Source organism: Panthera leo, chromosome D1, assembly GCF_018350215.1.
Source record: "Panthera leo isolate Ple1 chromosome D1, P.leo_Ple1_pat1.1, whole genome shotgun sequence".
Lineage (NCBI taxonomy): Eukaryota > Metazoa > Chordata > Mammalia > Carnivora > Felidae > Panthera > Panthera leo.
The window spans coordinates 94779421-94801123 of NC_056688.1; the positions used below are offsets into that span (position 1 = coordinate 94779421).

At 38.0% G+C, this 21703-nt stretch overlaps 1 pseudogene; it reads left to right on the forward strand.

Moving 5' to 3' along the window:
• The first annotated feature begins 316 nt into the window (after positions 1–316).
• LOC122201284 overlaps positions 317–21703 on the forward strand; it is a 47684-nt pseudogene continuing 26297 nt past the window's right edge.

Below are 21703 nucleotides of genomic sequence, written 5' to 3' on the forward strand. Positions count from 1 at the left end.
AGGGTCTGAGCTCTCAGCACAGAGCCCAACGTGGGCTCAAACCCACGAACCATGAGATCGTGACCTGAGCCAAAGTCAGATGCTCAACTGACTGAGCCACCCAGGAGCCTCTGCATAGGTAAGTTCTAATGTAGAATTTGTGTCTAGAAATTCCAGATAGAAGGTGATAGAGGAGCACATGAAATGATACGTAAAATCTTCAGATAAGGGAAATTTTCAGAAAATGCATGACTTTATTCTGATACTGAAGGAATGAGAAATAGAGACCCAGACATTGAGCAATGGATGACATTTCCAGAAAAAAGAAATAGCTAATATGAAGCCTTGTTGTAAACGTGTACTTAGCACACCTGCAGAAACCCCGGATACAGGTGGCTGCAAGGTAGGCTTAGGTAGAGGATCTGTGAGAAACGAGACAGGGGGAATGGAGGCCAGACCTGAGGCCCAGGGGAACCATCACATGCCTTCAGGTCACTGGAGGTGTAAAGATTTTTTTTTTTACTTTTCACAGAATTTAGTTACAGTCTAGAAAATGGCTCGAGGCAGGGCACAGCGGAAAGAAAGGGCGAGAGGGCCAGGTAGTAAGGGATGACAGTGGCCTGTGCTAAAGACGGTGCATGAGGCTCAGGATGGGGGATATGATACGTTATGAGACATTCAGGAGAGAATCAGCATCTTGTGTGGTAGGTACCATTGTGTCTAATTTACAGAGGAAGGATCCTAAGGTTAATAGAGGAAAAATAATTTGTCCAAGAGCAGAGCAGGAGCTCAAAACCAGATGCGCCCCACAGCCTTACTCTGTTCACATGACATCATCTCCCCAAAGCATGATGTCCCAGACATTTGAAGCTGTGGTCTCTAAGAGAGACAGCCCATATCCCCAGCAACTCAAGTCCTCTTTGTATGGCTTTCATACTACCTTCTGTTTCTTCCCCCAAGTACCAGCTGTTGTACAAAACACTTCAAATTATCAAATGCAAATTCTCTTTGAAAATCAATTTCAGGATGCTTAGCCAGAAATGTTGTTAAGCAGCTATTGATTGAAAGCAGAAAAGTTAACGTGCAAATCAAATCTAGATTACCTGTGTCTCTAACACACATAACATCATCTTTCACTGACATAGATAAGATGCTGCTGTTAAAAACAAAAACAAAACCAAAACCAAAACCAAAAAAAAGCCTCCTTGTTGGCATCTCAGAAACAAGCACCCCTTTGCTTAATTTGCTTCTTTCTTTGACAAGAATAAACAAATCTTTTAAAAATATAATGAGTCAGGCCATTCTCTCTGTGGTGTGTAAGTGGCTCCAAGGGACTCCAGAAGGTCCCTGTTGAGGGTCATTACCTCTTTCAGGCCCTCTGGGAAGCATTCGGCAAATAATTGCTTCCCCACATTACATAGATACCCTGGTGTTCCAAACACGGGCTGGGGGCAGGGAGTAACTTCTGAACTGGGAAAATTTGGCTGATTAACTTTCCATTAAATGCCTCCCGACTCCATGCTGAAACTTCGGGGATCAAGCTGAGAGCTGAGAAAAAAGAAACAATCTGTAAGCTTGGCTGGTAATTAACATCACCAGGTGACAAATCAATACTACCTGGCTGTTCCCATAAACAATGATAACAGGGAGAACCGAGCCTTCTAGCCCAAAGCTTCCTGGTTATTTTTCTGTGGCTCCTGTTGCTTTAAAGATAGAAAGGTGAAAGACAGGTGGATGGTTTTCTTGAACTGTAGGTGGTAGGGAAGGCTGAAGATGCAAACAGATCTTCCAAGGCAAAGAGGTTTGGGCAAAAAATAATGAAATAAGTTACAATCTGAGAGGTTGGACCAGAAAAACGTGAATTTGGGTAGGTATATAAAAATTAACAAGAGAACTCATTAGAAATGCAAGTTCCAGAAATTCTTTTTTTTTAATTTATTTTTGAGAGAGAGAGAGAGAGAGAGAGAGAGAGAGAGAGAGAGAATGCACGTGAGCCGGGAAAGGGCAGAGAGAGAAGGGGACAGAAGATCTCAAGCAGGCTCTGCACTGAAGCAGTGAGCCCTACATGCGGCTCTAAGATCATGACCTGAGCCTAAGTCAGACGCTCAACCGACTGAGTCACCCAGGTGCCCCAGAAATGCAGATTCCAGAAATTCTGTTTCGGGAGTATTCATTACAAGTTTCCCCAGATCATGCTGGTGCAGGTGGGTCACAAATCATACTTGAAGAATCATTGTTAAATACCTAACAGTTCCATTTGTTAGGTAACTAGAGCCAAGCAATTTAAGAAGTATTTATGTCCTGACAACTTAGTAGTTCTTTGAAAAAGTGATGCATATAAATTGAAAGAAAAATTAACTTTCTCCCTTCTTAAATTACCACAAGTGAGGTGCTGCTAATGGGATGTGCACACCTGTTGGGCACTGCACAACTTCTCAAAGCTTGGAATCAGATCAGACACTGCCACTCTCACTTCCTGTTCACACTGATTTTCATATGGGGCTTGCTTTGTATCATAGCAACTGCTGAAAACCCAGCTTCCCAAAGATGTGGCACCACTGACAGGAATATAAAGTGATTGTGGAAAACGTGAACTACTTGGAGCCAATAATTCCTACAGCCTCTCACAAAAGTCAAATTCTCACTCTGTTGTCCTATCAATTAAAGACATCTCAGTGTGCCCCTATGAGTTTGGGGTGGCACCCTTTGGGAATCAAGGGCATGAACAGCAGTGAAACAGAAAAGATCAGATAGCATTAGACCCCCAGAGTCTCTTCATGGCAGAGAATGGACAATTAGACAGATGTTTGGGGGTAAGGAATTGCCTATCCTTTGGAGATGGAAGCACTTTTCTCTTTCAGGATAGATGGACTGTAGCACTCCAGCTTTAGGCTTGTCAGTGAACCTAATTGGAATAATTTGTTAGTTGTTAGTAAGTGGTGTGGTTTAATTAAGCCTCAAGTACTTTAAATTTAGAAATGTCTTGGTTTTGTTTCTTGGTTTTTGTTTGTTTTTGTTTTTTGCTTTGTTTTGTTTTGTGCAAACCCACTATGTTCCAGAAAAATAGAAAAGCACATTCACCAGTTCATTGAATCTTCCCCACAAAACTAGAAGGTATTGTTATCCCCATTTACCAGTTGGGGAAGCCAGGGATCAAACTGGCTAAGATACTTACACAATATTCTACAGACAGTTAGTGTTGTTAGGCCTGGGACCCAGGTTTAATTGGCTCTAAAATCCAAGCTTTTTGTTCTGTAAGCCAGAGCCTCTTTCTGAGAAATAGCCCCCTTAGGTGGCCACCACGTGAGTCTAGAAGGTTCAGCTTGAGATGCTTAGTGTATCCTTGTTCCCAATTCAGTAGTTATGTGACCTTCAGTGGGTAATTTACCCCCAACAGGCTCATCATCAAAAGAAAGCAAGTAAGGGGCACCTGGGTGGCTCAGTCTGTTAAGCATCTGACTTCGGCTCAGGCCATGATCTCACAGTTCGTGAGTTTGAGCCCCATGTCAGGCCCTGTGCTGACAGCTCAGAGCCTGGAGTCTGCTTCAGAATCTGACTCCCTCTCTCTCTCTGCCCTTCTCCTGATCATGCTCTGTCTCTCTCTGTCTCTCAAAAAATAAATAAACATTAAAAAAATTAAAAATAAATAAAAATTTAAAAAAGAAAGTAAATAATAGTAACTACCTTGTAGTTATTGAGAACAAACTGACATAAAGCCTCTTGCACATAAGAAACATTTCATCAATGATAGCTATTATTATAGCCATATATAGCGGTACTATGGGCAGGTATATGTTCCCTATGATTTATGTCAAATTTTTAGAAGAAGAGATTATATCAAAATATTATGTCTGTGTTTATTTTATACTATATAGAATACACAATCATTCAGAAAGGTGACAATGGTTTGGAAGTAAGCCCTCTTATATAACCTCATTTCAATCTATAGGTGTATATATTTATCACCCCTTTAAAGTTCACTAGACTTTTGAAGGCAAATGGAGATTTTTTATTAGCCATTATTTTATTATTTAAAAACCAAATACAAATAAGTGAAAGGTATCTCAAGGTAAAAAGTGGAGAGAGATTATGGCTATCTCCTCCCTTCCAATAAATTTCAAGTAAAGATAACACTACCCTCACATCTAGTTCCCCACCCCCATCCATGCTGTGTCATTTTGGGAAATTATTTAATTGCCTAATCTCTTTGGGACTTAGTTCCCTTTTCTATTTATATTTATATTAAATAATATCTGTGTTAACTACTATTAACCCAGTTCACCTAAAATCAACAGATTTTTAACTGACCTTGAATTCGTGTTAAGCACTAAACAATGTGAGACAAATATGTGGATAAGAAATACTCTACCTATCAGAAGCTTAAAATTGAATATGTGTATATGTGCATGCGTGTGTGTGTACATGTGTGTGTGAGGGTATGACAGAGACAGAGAGAAAGTGAGAGAGAGACTGAGAGACACAGTTTCACTGTACTGGAACCAAAAGAAAGGGATATTTTCTGCCCTATTTTGGGACTTATATTAAAAGTGGCAGCCCTCCTCATACCTTCTGTGCTTCAGTTGGTCCAAGCTGAAGAATTTTCTTGAGACCCATTAAAAACAAAATATAGCAATTAACTTCCTTTCCCCCATACTGTAAAAATTTTGGTTTCAGACCATTAATTACATGTCAGTGGTTGAAGGAGAGGTGAAAATTAAAGCTCTAACTTAAGTCAAGGTTAAAGAATCAAGAAAAACCTTACTTTTTAATAATGCTATTCCACTTACACACAAAAGTACTGATTTGCATAGATTTTCAGGGCTCACAATTGTCCCTACTATTATTCAATATTAGGTAAGTGTATTAGGTATTATTATCAGTAGACTATTTTGACCTCTAACTTCAAATGTGGATAGAGATGCTCCAGATACAAATAACATAGATAGAGCCATACATACACACACAGATCTAGGTATCCATCCATAAGGTATCAGGTCTCCTATTCATACCCTGGTATTTCTCCAATGTCTTAATTATATTAATGTGCCCATTTCTAAGGCAGGGGAAAGGCAAAGCAAGTAGTGCTTTTTCTCCCTCTTTAGTTTCCTAATCCCAATTACTAACGTTGGGTATTACCATGAATTAATTAATTAGTTAATTAAATTTTAAATTTAGGGGTGGTTTATAGGGAGTGGGAAAGCAGAGGAAGAAGAGAGGCATTGATTTTGTTTTGGTGATTTTCATTTCAATTCCCTTTGACTCTTTAGTGGTAAATGCTCACACTGAGCTGAGAAAATGAGTGACAGGATTCTCATTAGTGCTACAGGGGTTCCCAGTTTAATATTTACTTGGCTGTATTTATAGCTTTATGGATGAATGGGTGCATGGTTAACAGAGTGCATATAGGATAGAAAAAAAATGGGACGGCACATTAAAACGAAACAAGAGGGAAGCACTTAATTGCTGCTGCTGTTTTGATAGCTGAGAGTACAATATTCTCTCTACATATAATGATCATGCTAATAAAAGTTAGTGTTTTCTGCCCCTAATATGTACCTGGCTTGGTGTTTGGGGTGGGGGGTGAGAGGTGGTGATTAAGAAGAAAGATTTATTCAACCTCTTAGAATTTACAGCTTTAGTTTCATGTGGTCCTCACAGCAGCTGCTTTGGGTATGTCTTATAAATTTTATAAATTTTATGAATGTGCAAACCAAGTTTCAGAAATCACTTGCCTACAGGTAGAAGTGTCAGAGCCAGACTCTAAAGGCAAGTCTCTTTTGACTCCAAAATCCAGTTATCTCCACTACACTGGGCTGCCTCCCACACCGGATATATTGATAATACAGAACTAATCAATTCACTAGTTGCATCTCATTTTTTTTTCAGCATAGACTGGTTTCATAGATACATTTATACTCTCTGGAAAATTGATGATGATTCTAATTTTGAATATATTATAACATACATATGGTTATGGTAATCACTCATTAAACCCAAGAGTGAGTGGAATTTTCACGAACCACAGGACTCCATCTAAATTTTCAGAACAATACTGAGACATATCACCATTAGGCTGACAAAAGTAATTATAAGGAAAGAACATGTTCCATTTACACCCCAATTTCACATGATAAATGGCCCAGAACTGTCCTTTCCAAATTTCAGTACTCTGGTTCACGACCTCACCATCACCTGGGAGGCTTATTAAAAAAACATAGATTCCACACTCTATTGACTCAGCATCTCTAGAAGGGGGGAAAAAAAACACTTGGAGAATCTGTATTTTAAACCATTTGCCTAGGTCATTTCCGTCTATAATAAGTGTAGGATCTACTTCTGTAGGTATGAACTACTCCACTCTAGTTGGAGGAGCATAATCTCACATCTTATATCTTTTATTGTTAATATTGGAATTATTAAAAGATCAAAGCCTCATCTAGAATAAAAGCAAGTCCAGTACCTTCTGTAAGAGGGGAATGGACTCCCCATAGCCATTGTTGAACAAATAAACAAAGGCTTATGCAAACAATTGATTCTACTATAAGACTAACCAGGGCAAGTTCTAGACTATAATTGGGTCATCCATTCCATTGCTCTGTTTCTCTCCGTAACACACTGTTGCATTGAAAGTGGGTATTTTGACATAAGGTGTCCTGAACCTTATGCCCAGGAAAGGTGACTTCAATCATCTGACACTGAGCTCACAGAACACTACTCCGAGCTCCGACTCTCATTTGAATTCTAATTCAGCACTCCCCTAAGGCTTCCCAGGAGTTTATTAGAGTTGTCTCCAGGTTCTCCCCTCAATTCCAAGGTGAAAGAGTACCTCTACTCCTTTTCTCAGGGAAGACAGCTTGACTACTTCCAGTGGGTCAGAAAACCTTGGACCAAGAAAGACGTATTTGTGAGAAGTTTCCAGCCACTCTACTCTGTGCTGTTTCTGGAAACTTTTCACTCTTTATCCTTACCACACAAGGCTGATTATACTCCCTCCCTTGCCAATAGAGCTTGATTGGCCTTTTTTTTTTTTAAAGCAAAAACAAAAAGATCCCTGAGGGAAGCAGTCATTCAGGGTCTCAAATGCAATTCACTCTTCCTAGGACCACCAAATGGATCTGAGTCTTATTAAAAACAACAAAACTGAAACAGAAATTAATGCTGAAGCTTTATAACCTTGTTATAAATACAGATGACCCTTGAATAACAGGGGTTAGGGGCACCCCCCAACACACACACACACAGTTGAAAATCCATGAAAAACTTTTGACTACACCAAAACTTAATTACTAATAATTGGACATCTTACCAATAACATAAACAGTTGATTCACACATATTCTGTGTGTTATACGTATTATATGCTACATACATATATATAGTATATATTACTGTATTCTTACCATAATAACTTTTTCTTATTTTTTTTGGTATTTCTTTTTTAAACTAAAATTTTTAATGTTTATTCATTTTTGAGAGAGAGAGAGGGGGAAGGGGAAAGAGAGGGAGACAGAGAATCTGAAGCAGGCTCCAGGCTCCAAGCTGTCAGCACAGAGCCCAATGCAGGGCTCAAAATCACAAACCCTGAGATCATGACCTGAGCCAAAGTCGAATGCTCAGCCAACTGAGCCACGCAGGCACACCTTATTATTATTATTATTATTATTATTATTATTATTATTATTATTATTGTTATTTCTTAGCTAGAGTTTATCTGCGAGTTTTTTTTAGAAATGTCACAAATCCCCAAAAAAATTTCCAATATATTTACTGAAAAAAAAAAAATCCATGTACAAGTGGACCCATGCAGTTCAAACCCATATTGTCCAAGGGTCAGCTGCATACATTCTTTTTTTAATTTAAGTTTTATTTTATTTTGAGAGAGAGAGAGGAAGGGAGGGAGAGAGTGGGAGAGAGAGAATCTCAAGCAGGCTCCAGGCTGTCAGTGCAGAGCCTGACATGGTGCTTGAACTCATGAAATATGAAAAACCAAGAGTTGGACACTCAGCTGACTGAGCCACTCACGCACCCCTACACATTATTATTGACATCATTACCATTATTTTTTCCCAATTACCATGCTCCCTATGTCACAGTGAAATATAGTTATTTTTAGAAAAAGTTATTTTCTAAGAATGTATACCAATTCCTTCCTAAACCATTGCCCTAAAATATCAAGGGAAACTATAGCTCTCTGCACTACAAATGTGTGAAGTGATATGCCCACATCACTTTCCAGTTCCTATTACCTAAACCAGTTTCTATAAACCCGTTTATCTCTACTTCATACAACACAAATTCCAGTGATGTTTTACACATGCCAAATAGTTTCTATAATCAAATGTTTCAGAAAATTACCAGTATAATAAAATAATTTACTACAAGTTCTACAAAGAAACTGTGAATCTTCCAAAGAAGATAGAGTATTAGAGTTTTTCTCAAGCTAAAATCATGGAGCCATTTTTCCACAGAATATCTTAAATGATTGGCATTCTACAAAACTCACCACAGAAAATGTTGGTTCAAGCCAACTTCTGTTATTGATCATTCTATCAACAAATATCATTGAATTTCAGCACTGTTCTTTGCGCTCTTTTTTTTAATGTTTTTTTTTTTGTTTTTTTTTTTTTTAATTTTTTTTTTCAACTTTTTTTATTTATTTTTGGGACAGAGAGAGAGACAGAGCATGAACGGGGGAGGGGCAGAGAGAGAGGGAGACACAGAATCGGAAACAGGCTCCAGGCTCCGAGCCATCAGCCCAGAGTCTGACGCGGGGCTCGAACTCACGGACCGCGAGATCGTGACCTGGCTGAAGTCGGACGCTTAACCGACTGCGCCACCCAGGCGCCCCTAATGTTTTTTAACAGTATTTATTTTTGAGACAGAAAGAGACAGAGCTTGAACAGGGGAGGGTCAGAGAGAGAGAGAGAGACACAGAATCTGAAACAGGCCCCAGGCTCTGAGCTGTCAGCACAGAGCCCGACAGAGGGCTCGAACTCATGGACTGAGAGATCATGACCTGAGCTAAAGCCAGACACTGAACCGACTGAGCCACCCAGGTACCCCTGTTCTTTGCACTCTTCAAGGAAATAGGGTAGGAATGGAGAAACATCTAGGAATTAAAGGGGAAAAAAGCAAATAACATTTTCTTACTTGTCACACACAATGATATAATAACTTTAATAACTGTTATAACTACCTCATGTGATTTCTTATTTAATCCCTTTAAATGCTTTTAACATTTTATTTTCTTTTTTGAGAGACAGAGAGAGAGAGAGCGTGAACAGGGGAGGGGTAGAGAGAGAGGGAGACAGAATCTGAAGCAGGCTCCAGGCTCTGAGCTGTCAGCACACAGCCCAACACGGGGCTCAAAGCCACGAACTGTGAGATCATGACCTGAGCCGAAGTCGGACGCTCAACCAACAGAGCCACACAGGCACCCCTCTTATTGCTGAGTTTTAAGCATTCTTTGTATATTTTGGACAATAGTGCTTTATCAGATGTCTTTCCCAAGTATTTTCTCCCAGTGTGTGGCTTGTCTTACTATTCTCTTGATATTGTGTTTCACAGACCACAGGCTTTTAATTTTGATAAAATCCTGCTGATCAATTATTTATTTCATGGATTGTGCCTTTGATGTTGTATCTAAAGAGGCATCACCATATCCAAGGTCATCTGGGACTTTTTCTTCTGTGATACTTTCTAGGAGTTTTGTAGTTTTGTGTTTTACAATTAGGTCTATGATCCATTTTGAGTTAATTTTTGTGAAGGGTGTTAAGGTTGGTGTCTAGATTTTTTTTTTTTTTTTGGTTGGATATCCAGTTATTCCTGTACAATTTGTTGAAAAGACTGTCTTTTCTTCATTGTATTGCTTTTGCTCCTTTGTCAAACATCAATTGACTATATTTATTTGAGTCTTTTTTTAGGTTCTTTCTTCTGTTTTATTGATCTTGTTACTATTTTTCCAATACAGTGTCTTGATTACTGCAGCTTTATAGCAAGTCTTGAATTCGGGTAGTGTCAGTCCTACAACTTTGTTCTTCAATATCGTGTCAGGTGACTGTTTTTATACAGTATTCTTTTTCCCATTTCTGATGTTATTTCCTTTCCCCCTTACCCACATCACGTGCTTGCTCCCACAAGGTGCTTCATGTTGAGCTAAGAGCCTAATATGTTTTCTACCATAGCTTCTTCCGACATCACGTAATTACTTACACAGGCAGATTCAGATTGAATCCATTCTAAATTGTATATTTGTCATAGTTTAATGTCTTTGGAATTAAGATACAATAATAATTGCTGTGAAACACCCAAGTGGTGACTTAGTTGCTATTCTCTATTGCAGGCATGTCAGTATCTAAAGAATGGGAATTCAGGGCCTGGGAAAAAAAGTATCTAAAGAATGGGAATTCAGGGTCTGTAGACAATGCTGGAATTCTCACTTTATAAATGTTAATGATCTTGATTGCAGAGGAAGACATTCTACTGACACCCAAAATATCTATGACCTCAATTTGAAAAGGATATGAAGAGGATTTAATAAAACCTTGAACAGTTTATTTTGCTTACATGTTCCTTTTCCATATGAAAAAACTTATATAAGGCAACCACTGATATGCAGTTACATCTAAAAGAGTTCTTTAAATGAAAGTTAATTTTTTAATGATAAAAAAGCTTTCTGCCATAGTTTAATCTCAGCAGTTTTGCCTTTATATGAAATAATGTTTTACAATCAGTGTGTTTTACAATCAGTGGTATTTTAGGTTCAATAAAGCATAATACTTAAATGCATACATACTTATAAAGTTTTTCATTTTTTTGTGAAAATAGAATCATATTTTATATAGTTTGTCTCATTCAGTGATATCTTATGGAAATTCTTCCAAATCCAAGAAATACATTTCAAATCATTTATCTTATTGGCTAAATAATATTACACTGTGAATTCATGCCTTTATTCTTCTACTGATAGGCATTCATTTTATTATTGCTTTGTTTTAATGCTATAATAAATATCCTTATAAATATGTATTCACATACTAATAGATATACTTATTTGGGATAAAGTTCCAGCAGTGGAATTTTATTTAATTTTATTTATTTAATTTTATTTATTTAATATTATTTATATTGTGCATAAAATTTAATAGATATTGCTAGTTTACTTTCCTAAAGTGATGAAACGAATCTAACATAGCAATGTACAAGAATACTCTTTTCTCATGCAATCATGCAAAAAATATATTATTCTTCTTTATGGGAGTCAGCCATATCTTAACATGTTAATCATTATTACTTAGCATTTCCCAAAATATCAGTGATTTTTGATACCTTTCCATATGTTCATAAGTCATTAGGATTTATTTAGAATTTCTCTATTCATTCTGCCCATTTTTCTGTTTTGTTACCTTTTTTGTCTTTTTCTTAAAGAGTTATTTGCATACAATAGATACATTTTTGTCATCAAGGACACATATTTTCCATATATTTGCTGACTTTATATATGATAATTTTTTCTCACAATTATCTTAATTGCTAACTTTTTTTTAAAAAAATTAATGTTTATTTTTGATAGAGTGTGAGCAGGAGAGGGGCAGAATGAAGGAGACACAGAATCTGAAGCAGGATCCAGGCTCTGAGCTGTTAGCACAGGACCTGACATGGGGCTCAAACCCACAGACCACAAGATCATGAACTGAGCCGAAGTTGGACACTTAACCAACTGAGCCACCCAGGTGCCCCATCTTAATTTTTTACCTTTATCATGTATCTTATGGCTCCAGGATACCCAAATTTGGTTAAATTCTGTTAGATTTTGTTGCAGGACCTTTCTCCATTTGAAATTTGTTTTGCGTGTATTGCAATAGAAGTTACATTTTACTTCTACCCAGTTGTGTCATCACCATTCATTAAATATTACATCCTTTCCTGCTTATTTAACTGAAATCTCAACTTTACATACACAGCCTTCTTATACACACAGAGCTATGCTCTGAATTATCTTGCCAGTTTCCGTCATCTGTCGGTCTATTGCCAACAGCAAAATGACTTGACATCTTATCTAGAGGACAAGTACCCCTCGCTGATCATTCATTTTATAACATAGGAGTGGCTTATAAATGTCAGAGGGAACATTTGATCCCAGCCTATCTGACTGAAAAACCCCTTGGCACCGCCTCACCCTGACTCCGCACAGACCTCCTCCATAGCCTGGCAGCTAGAATTTTCAATTCCTTCTAGTGAGGAAGTGAGACTAGGGGAAGGGGAGCTAATGTGGCCAAGACTACGAATGTCATTTTCGGGAACATTCCTTTATATTTATACAATATAAACTTTCATGAATAACATATGCTTTCTTTTTTAAAATTTCTTAGTGTTTATTTTTGAGAGAGAGAGCACAAGTGGGGGAGGAGCAGACACAGACAAGAGGGAGACACAGAATCCAAAGCAGGCCCTGGGCTCTGAGCTGTCAGCACAGAGCCTGACGTGAGGCTTGAACCCACAAACAACGAGATCATGACCTGAGCTGAAATCGGATGCTCAACCTATTGAGCTACCTGGCGGCCGCGACATATACTTTTAAAGGCCCCTCATCCCCAAAGCAGTACATGCCTTTTATTGACTGTACTGGTATTTTACTTTTCCCCCACCCCTTGGACATAAGAGTAGGCAAGCTGGATGTGAATGTCTCGGGAGGAGTAAAGGAACATCTGTATTCAATACCCAACACTACCCCAGGGGCCCCTTGATGCCGGTCACCAGCAGCCTGGACCCTACACCTACTTTTGACCAGTGGCAAACCCTACAGACCAGCACACACTCCTGACAACGAAGCTAGAACCAAAGGTCTTTCACACCAAAGCCTAGGATGCGAGTGTTAAAACCTAACCAATGCTGCCTCTATGTGGGAGTCACACATTTAGGACTACCGGCTTCTGTAAAATCCTATCAACGGAGTTCAGGCCACTGCACTTGTTCATATCCTCATAACCAGGGGATCACATGTCCTGGTTTTCCTAGAACAGTGCCAGTTCACGTCTGTTGCCCCAGTGTAATTCATAATAAAGTCCCCTTTCCCTCTCAAAACTGTGTCACTGCAGTAAATTACACGGTCATGCTCTTTAGAAAGAGACAATGCAAGCATGGCAAGTCTTGTAGTAGTACAGAGTTGATAGACCTTCTCACCCGGTGAGGCTGATGGAATTATCAGTGGAGTGCCCAAGGGGAAGGACTCTAGGACAAAACAGGATAAAACCTATTTTATGTCATTGTCATCTAATAGAACTGTTTTCTCTGGAAAAATAACAGGTTGCCATGTTTAGGAACTTTTCCAGTCAAAATGACCTACCTGCTGCAGTGGAAGGGAGAGATAACTTGGGAATAAGTATACAATTCCTATCCTCTGAAAACAAAAATCCAGGTTGGTAGGTCTGATGTTCTTCTGAGATTCTATATCTCAGGGACATTGTGGTACCCGCACTCCTTTCAGCCAACCATCAATAAGAGGACCCCAAAAGATCTCAAATAAAAGCTTAAAAAGATTCAAGTCTGCTTCGATTCCACCTCCTTTGTTCTTTCTACCACATTAGCACATTCAGAAAACTGACAAACTGGTTTGAGTTGATAAAGCAAATATACTACTACTTGGAGTCACATAACTATCGCAATTGTTTTTTGTTTTGATAGTGAGGTGAAATTCAAGTAACATAAAACTAACCATTGTAAAGTGTGCCATTCAGTGTACATTCAAAGTGCTGTGCCATCTGTAACTTCTATGTAATTCTGAAATATTTGTATCACCCATAAAGGAGACCTGTACCCATTAATCAGTCACTCCTTATTCCCCCACCATCACCCCTGGCAATTACTAATCTGTTTTCTGTTTCTATGGATTTTCCTATTTTTGATTTTCCATATAAATGGAAACAAATACGATCGTTTATGTCTGACTTATATCTCTTTCCTTATAGTACTTCATTCCTATTTTGAATAACATTCCATTTATGTACCTAACATGTTTTATTTATCCATTCATCCACTGGTAGACATTTGAATTTTTCCACCTTGGGGGCACCTGGGTGGCTCAGTCGGTTGGGAGACCGACTTCAGCTCAGGTCACAATCTCACAGTCCGTGAGTTCGAGCCCCGCGTCGGGCTCTGTGCTGACAGCTCAGAGCCTGGAGCCTGCTTCAGATTCTGTGTGTGTGTCTCTCTCTCTGCCCCTCCCCCACTCATGCTCTGTCTCTCAAAAAAAAAAAAATGAATAAATGTTAAAAAAAAAAATATATATATATATACACATATATATATACATATATGAATTGTTTCCGTCTCGTGGCCATTGTGAATAATGCTGCTATCAACATTCATGTACAAGTATTTGTTTGAATATGTGTTTTAGTTTGACTTGAATCACTGGATCAGAGATACTGCCAAACTATGTTCCACAATTAGCAATGTATGAGAGTCATCCCACTAGCAATGTATGAGAGTTACAATTTCTCCCTATTCTCACCAATAGTTATTTTCAATTTTTTTTATTACAGTCACCCTAGTGCATGTGAAACAGTATCTCAATATAGATTTTCTATATATGGGATTATGTCATCAAGGAATAGATATAAATTTTATTTCTTCCTTTTTAATTTAGATGCTATTTATTTAAATTATTTATTTGTCAACACCTAGTTTCTCTGCCTAAAACTTCCAGGACGATATTGAATAGAAGTGATAAAGTCGATATTCTTTTCTTATTCCTGATCTTGAGGGAAAGCTTTTGGTCTTTCACAGTTGATTATGATGGTACTTTGGGTTTTCATAAATGCTGTTTATCAGGTTGAAGAAATTCCCCAGTTTTTTGAGTGATTTCATCATGAAAATGTGTTGGTTTTTGTCAAGTGATTTTTCTCATAAATAAGATTGTGAGTAGAAAAGAAGGGTAGATTAAAAGAGTTATGAAGAATGAGAGACAGTAAAAGTAACTTATGGCTAGGTTGACCAGGAAGACTAAAAGTAAAAGATGGACGGATTTACATTTTGAAAGGTAAAAGAAAAATGGGTATGCACACTAAATGTACAAGAAGCAACCCTCACAGGCATGAATTAAGAATGAGTAGGTAATTTTTATCTAGTTTTTACTAACTCCTTACATTATATATAAAAGCAATTCTCTATAGGCATTTCAGCAAGGGTCCTCAGGTCTCAGCTGACACCCAGCATCAACTGACTGCTAAGTGTGTGAGTGAAGTTTTCATGGTGATTCCAGTCCCTCACCTAAATGGTAACTGCATAAAACTGATAAAGAACCATCTGAGTGAACTCAGTCTATCCTAAGAATCATGAGAAATAAAGAAAGAAAGAACCATTATTATTTTAAGCCATTGGGTTTTGGGGTGCTCTGTTATACAGTAGTAGATACATGAAAAAACAAACACATAAGCACAGACTAGAAGAAAGGCTGCATAATGGCACCAGGCCAGACCAGGATACAGTTGTTTATATATTTGAGTAATCCACTCACTAAGCATTTCATCCAATGGGCACAAGGCCAGGTCACAGACACTAGAGATAAACATGAGTATAAAGTAGTTCCTGCTCCAGAGGAAGTCACAATTTAAGAAAGAGAGACACTGTCTATATACAGCAAGCAGTAATAAAATTGTGCGTGCCATTGATTCAAAATTATGGGAGCAAGGAGGGAGTGATAGAGACAAGGAAAGAAAGAGATTTTCAAAACACAAGGGTTGCGTGTTTTTTGAAAGGTGGAAAATAAGGAGGGAAACTTTCACATAAAAAAAAGAACAACATGTATAAAAGTACAGAAGTGTTCAATTATGTCTTATTCAGAGGCTGAATGAAGTCAGATGTGGTTTGAGTATCAAAGACAAGAGGGGTGATGAGAAATAATGAAGGATGAGGTGAATGGCATTTTAAAGAAGTGTGGGCTAATCTGTAGGCTGAAAGAAGACAGTCACTAAAATGAATAGTAGCATAACACTTAACCAAAGATCAAGAAGACAATCCTGATGGCTTCAGATTTTTGCAGAAAAATGGGGAAAGTATTTACTCAATCAGCATCACTACAGGTTATACTGCCTTCCTAGGCAAATAATAATGGAGACAGACGCAGTCACTGTGGAGTTCTTTGGAAAGGGATCATTCAAATTGATGTGATACACACCTGATGTTTATTAGATGAAAACAGCCCTATGTTATGTGCCAAATAGTATCCTTTCTAATTTTCCTTTCCTGTCTCTACTCTTTTCTTTAGTACTACACGCATAACCTCTAATTGAAGAAAATTATTGTTTATATGTCTTTATATAATGGAACAAATTTCATTTCAAAGTTGAATGGAATGATTATCACAAATGAAAGTGAAATTGCTAACAAGTGAAGACTGTGACCCAATCATCACACTGAGACTTTGGAGACACAGTTTCAAGGATTCCCAAATTATCTTATGTCTCTGATTGTGATTGCACTCTTGATCATCTTTTTCGACAGCTTTCTTTCACTCGAAGTCAAAAGTTATCATAATCCTTTTGGATTGCACTGCTCAGCTCTTTCACCATCAGCTAAGATCTCTCACTGAACCCCATGGACCACTAGCAAAGAACAGACACACAACTTCCAAATAAATAACTGATTTGTTTGGATAGTAACCAAAAAGGTGATAACCAACCCCCCTTGATGCATTGTAATTAAAATACCTTGGATCTATGTAAAATATTACCTCTAACATACTTTATATGCACACTTACTGTTATTATTATTATTATTATTATTATTAATAGCTAACTCTCATTAAGGACTATATGCCAAATAATTATGTTAGCATTTTATATTGATTAATTTAATTTTCACAGTGGTACTATGAGGAACTTTGCTTTCACTTGGGATGATCTTACTCAGAACCCAGCTACTATGTTGTGAGAAAACCCAGGTCATGTGACTATTTCAGCCAACAACCCCAACTAAGCCCACAGCAAGCAACCAGCAGCCACTGTCAGGCATGTGTACAAATAGGCCTTCAGCTACTACTGGCCTCTCAGGCCTTAAGTCTTCAGCTGAGGTCCTAGAAACAATGGAGCAAAAACAAGCACACCTGCTGCTCTTTATCCTAATTCCTTATGCAGAAATAGATAATTAATAGAGTAATGAAATGGGCAACTAATATTCCCACATTGCAGATGAGCAAACCCTGTTGTTAACTATTTCTTGAAATGTCTGTTTCCTCCACTAATCTCCCTTAAGCCAAATGCTATGTCTTGTTTGTCATTGCCTTTCCTGCTCTAAGCACTGGTCCAGGCATTAATATATGGCAATGAATGTTTGCTTAATGAAGAGATTATGAGAACCATAGATGGAGAGCAGAGAGAGAGACATTCTTCTAAGTGCATTTCTCCTGTCTTTATCCAGTTCCCCCTGAGAACAGTCAGTGTTCACATAGGCAAGCAGACCTAAATTGTTCATTTATTACAAAGAATGAGGTCTGTGGAAATTACATAAAAAAGGTGAATTACAATCTGGAACTGATTTAAAGAGTTATGTTTGCAGGAAGATTGTTGAGCCGAGTACCTATTTTACCCACTACTGAGACAAAAGAATATTCTTCTTTCCTGATGTTATATTTATCAGTGATAGTCTCCGAGACCAATAGATGGCAATGTCATGTAGTGATGAAAGAGCCCAGAGCCTAGAATCCTTCCTATTCCTAAACTTTCATTTACTGTTGCATTCATGCCTCTCAGATACTGTGACCAACTCCTTGATTCTAGATACTGACAGCAGAGAAACACATGCAAGCCTACAAGGATGATCTCAGTTACCGTCACTGTCCACGGACTTCCCTTCCCTGGCTTGTATGTGCTTTGAGCCTGCTGGCCTATGCTATCATCCTCTGCAACAGAAATCTGCCTTTGCACTACTGAGCCATTTGCAGAATGTGGCTTGGAGATTATGTCTCCCTTGGATGACCCGTAGCTCATGACCGATGGGTACAGGCTTATGAAAGCATAGCTCCCTCTCTTGGAATTGGGACAGATTAAGTGTAATTTACATTTAATTACAGAGTTGCCCTTCACAATCCACCTGATCCAAGACTTCAGATCTTCTGCTTTCCTGCCCAATTTCCCACACTATATTAAAGCATTTTCCTGGGTGCATGTCTTTAATAAATCAACTGTCCAAAAGTCCTCACTCAGGATCTGCTTCTCAAGAACTAACTTGAAGGCAAAGGGTATCAATAGCTTTGTTGAGAAGGAGAAGTAAGTGTCCTATTAACAGATAATCATAAGATGGAGCACTGCTTTAACCTCCCAATCTATCATTTAACTTCCTAGCTACATTCAAATTTCCCCAGGGTGCTGACACAATGCAGAGAAGAGATCCATCAGGTACAAAAACTGTGAGAAGTAATAGTGACTTTATAATGTTCACAGTCATCTTAGGTGCAAGCTATATGAGAGCTCAAGCATTCAGATGAGCCAAATTATATATGTGTACAAATTATATATATTTATATATATAATATATATTATTACAATATAGAAAAATCTTATCAGGGTTAAGAATAAGTATCAATTCTATTACAAGCCATACACTTAGCTAATAATATTGATCCTGTGCTCAAGGGACTAAATAGAAATCATGGGTAAGGGCCAAGAAAGATCAAACATGACCACTGGGGCTGATACCATCCAGCAGGTGGAAGCACATGATAAAATTGAAGTCATATATTGTAATCTTCAGGATACACATGACATAAAATCCCATCCCATCCCAATAGGGAACTATTATTCAGAAGAGTTTGGTTTAAGTAGAATCAGGATGTTCTATAGAGTGCCATAGTGGGACTTTAAGCAGCAATTCTTGGCATTGAATAAGAATCAAAATTTTCAAATGATAACGATTAGTGTAAGAGTGACTATAACAAGGCTCTGAGTATCTGGAAAGGAAGCTAGCATGAATCAAGGAAGGGGGTTCAGATTCAGAACTAGCTTCCAGATTGTGAAATCTAAATAAGGCAGCAGACACTCATGGATTGTTGACTAATTTGGCACACAGTAAAGTTAGTCAACAGACTGAAGTTATAATATTTCATTTTAGGGGTTGGTATAGTGAACTCCTCTCTGTTTTCATCCAGGTAAGAGGTGTTAGGGGTAGAGAGTTTTGATAGTATTTACAGATCCTACTGCTCATGAAGTGGGGGGTGGTAGTGCCCAGCTGTACATCATTCTAATGGGTAGGATCATCATCATTAACGGTTCCTTCTCATTCCTCCTCCTCTTCTTCCTCCTTTTCTTCATCTCCTTATTTTGCTCCTTCTCCTTCTTCTCCTCTTCTTCCTTATTTTCTCTTCTTCCCCCTTCTCTTCCTTCTCCTTCATTCTGATTAACAGCAGCAGCAAGAATATATATTGAGATCTTACCATGTGCCTGAAACTGTTGTAAACAATTAAAATGTAATATCTCACTTAATTTTCACAGTAGCCATATGAAAAAGGTATTATACAGGACATATTTTACAGAAGAGGAAGTGAAGTACAGGGGACTTATATAATTTGCCCACATTTCTGGAAAATTAATATCAAAGCCTGGAGTTGAACCCAGGCAAGGTACCAGAGCCCTTGGAAAATACATTCCAGTACTGAGTGATTACTATATAAAAAAAGCGTAGTGCTGTGGCTGGCTGTGTCTTATATCCAAAGGAATTACTTTGAATTGGAAGAAGGGGATTCATTTCTCTTTTTCAAATTCCATTTTAAACTATCATTTCCAAAATCCTGTCAGACCCATATAATCCACAGGTACTTCTTCATCTTCTGAAATCCTTTATTGCTTAGTTGCAACTCAATATTTATACTGAATAACCAGTTCCCACTTCATTTATTTGCCTTCTCATCACAACTGCACTAAATTATCTCTGCAAGGAGACATTGCATCTTACCGATGCTGCATTTACAGAGCCTGGAATACAGTAAGCACTTAACAAAATCCTGTTGACAGATTAACTGCAGATTGATAAAATGGGGATTTTCCAACAATGTAATATGGTGCCAAGAGGATCAAATCTGCTTTCAAAGAGATGTTTATAAATAGGATTTAACCTCAACCAGTTCAGGTGAGTTACTGTGGTCCTACTTAAAATGAAAGGAATGACCTCCAAAGATCCCTTCTAAGCCTACGACATGATGCCTCTGGGATCTGTTTTCTTAAACTTCCATTTCCCTTCCTTTCAAGGTATTTGTGGCATAAGAAGACTGGAAATCTTGACCTTATGCATAATGTAATATTTTGTAAAAAAAAAAACCTGTAAGCTTTGGGGACAGATTGGGATATTAACTTAAGCTCTATAATATATAGCTCAGTAATCTTGATCAATTTTAACCTCTCTGAGCTTCAGTTTCTTCATGTGAAAATTGGTTCTGATGACAGTAATTTTATAGGTTTATTCTAAGAAAATGTAGATATGTGTAGGTGAATGCAGCATCTGAAGAACCATAAACACTCAACAAATATTAGTCCCCTTTCTTCTAACTTAACTCTTAATAAAATCAGATCATTCTACAAGTATTTCAGTAGAAAATAGCCATTTAACTTGTATGAATTTATGAATATGCATAAATATATGTATGAAAGTACTATACCACAAAGCTCAGTAAGGTAATTCCAAGAAAAGTAAATTCCAGATGTCAGCTCTAGGGTTGGCAATGATCTGATAATCCATAGCTTATAAGAGTATTAAAATTAGTAATAAAAATTTTACTACCATTTACATCAGAAACTGGTTTTAGTAGGGGGCCAACATGGTGGAGAAATAGGGGGATCTGAAGTTCCCTCATCTCACAAACAAAGCAGTGTTGAAGCTAAAGGACTTTGAACTCCAAGAGTCCGGGAAGAAAAGAGACAGTTGCACTTCCAGGGACCCACTGGGACAACCTGACGGGACATAGGGCTACTTCAATGAACAAATCAAAGCACATCTAGTGGAGGGGTCAAAACATCACTACGAGTAGGGAGATAAAGTAACCAAACTCACAACAGAGACCAAGTAACACTCTCCAAAAATCACCTCCTGAAGGGCCAGGCCCTGGACAGTGTATGACTCCCCTTTAATATAGCAGTGCTTACAGGTGCAGGACACATAACAAGCTTTTAAAACACATAAGGGACAGAAAACTAGCCAAAATGATGAAATTGAAGAATTCCCCTCAAAAGAAATTCCAGGAAGAAATGACAGCTAAAGAATTTCTCAAAACAGATATAAACAATATAACTGAACAAGAATTAGAATAATAGTCATAAGATTAATTGCTGCACTTGAAAAAAGCATAGAAGACAGCAGAGAATCTATTGCTGCAGAGACCAAGGAACTAAAAAATAGTCATGATGAATTAAAAAATGTTGTAAATGAGGTACAGAATTAACTAGAGGCAGTGACAGCCAGAATTGAACAGGCAGAGGGGAATAGGTGAAATAGAAGATAAAATTATGGGAAAAAATGAAGCTGAGAAAAAGAAAGATAAAAAAATTCTCAGTCATGAGGGGAGAATTAGAGAACTAAGTGATTCAATGAAGCATAATAATATCCATACCATGGGAGTTCCAGAAGAAGAGAGAGAGAAAGGGGCTGAAGGTGTGCTTGAACAAATCACAGCTGAGAACTTCCCCAATCTGGGGAAAGAAACAGACATTGAAATCCAGGAGGCACAGAGAACTCCCTTC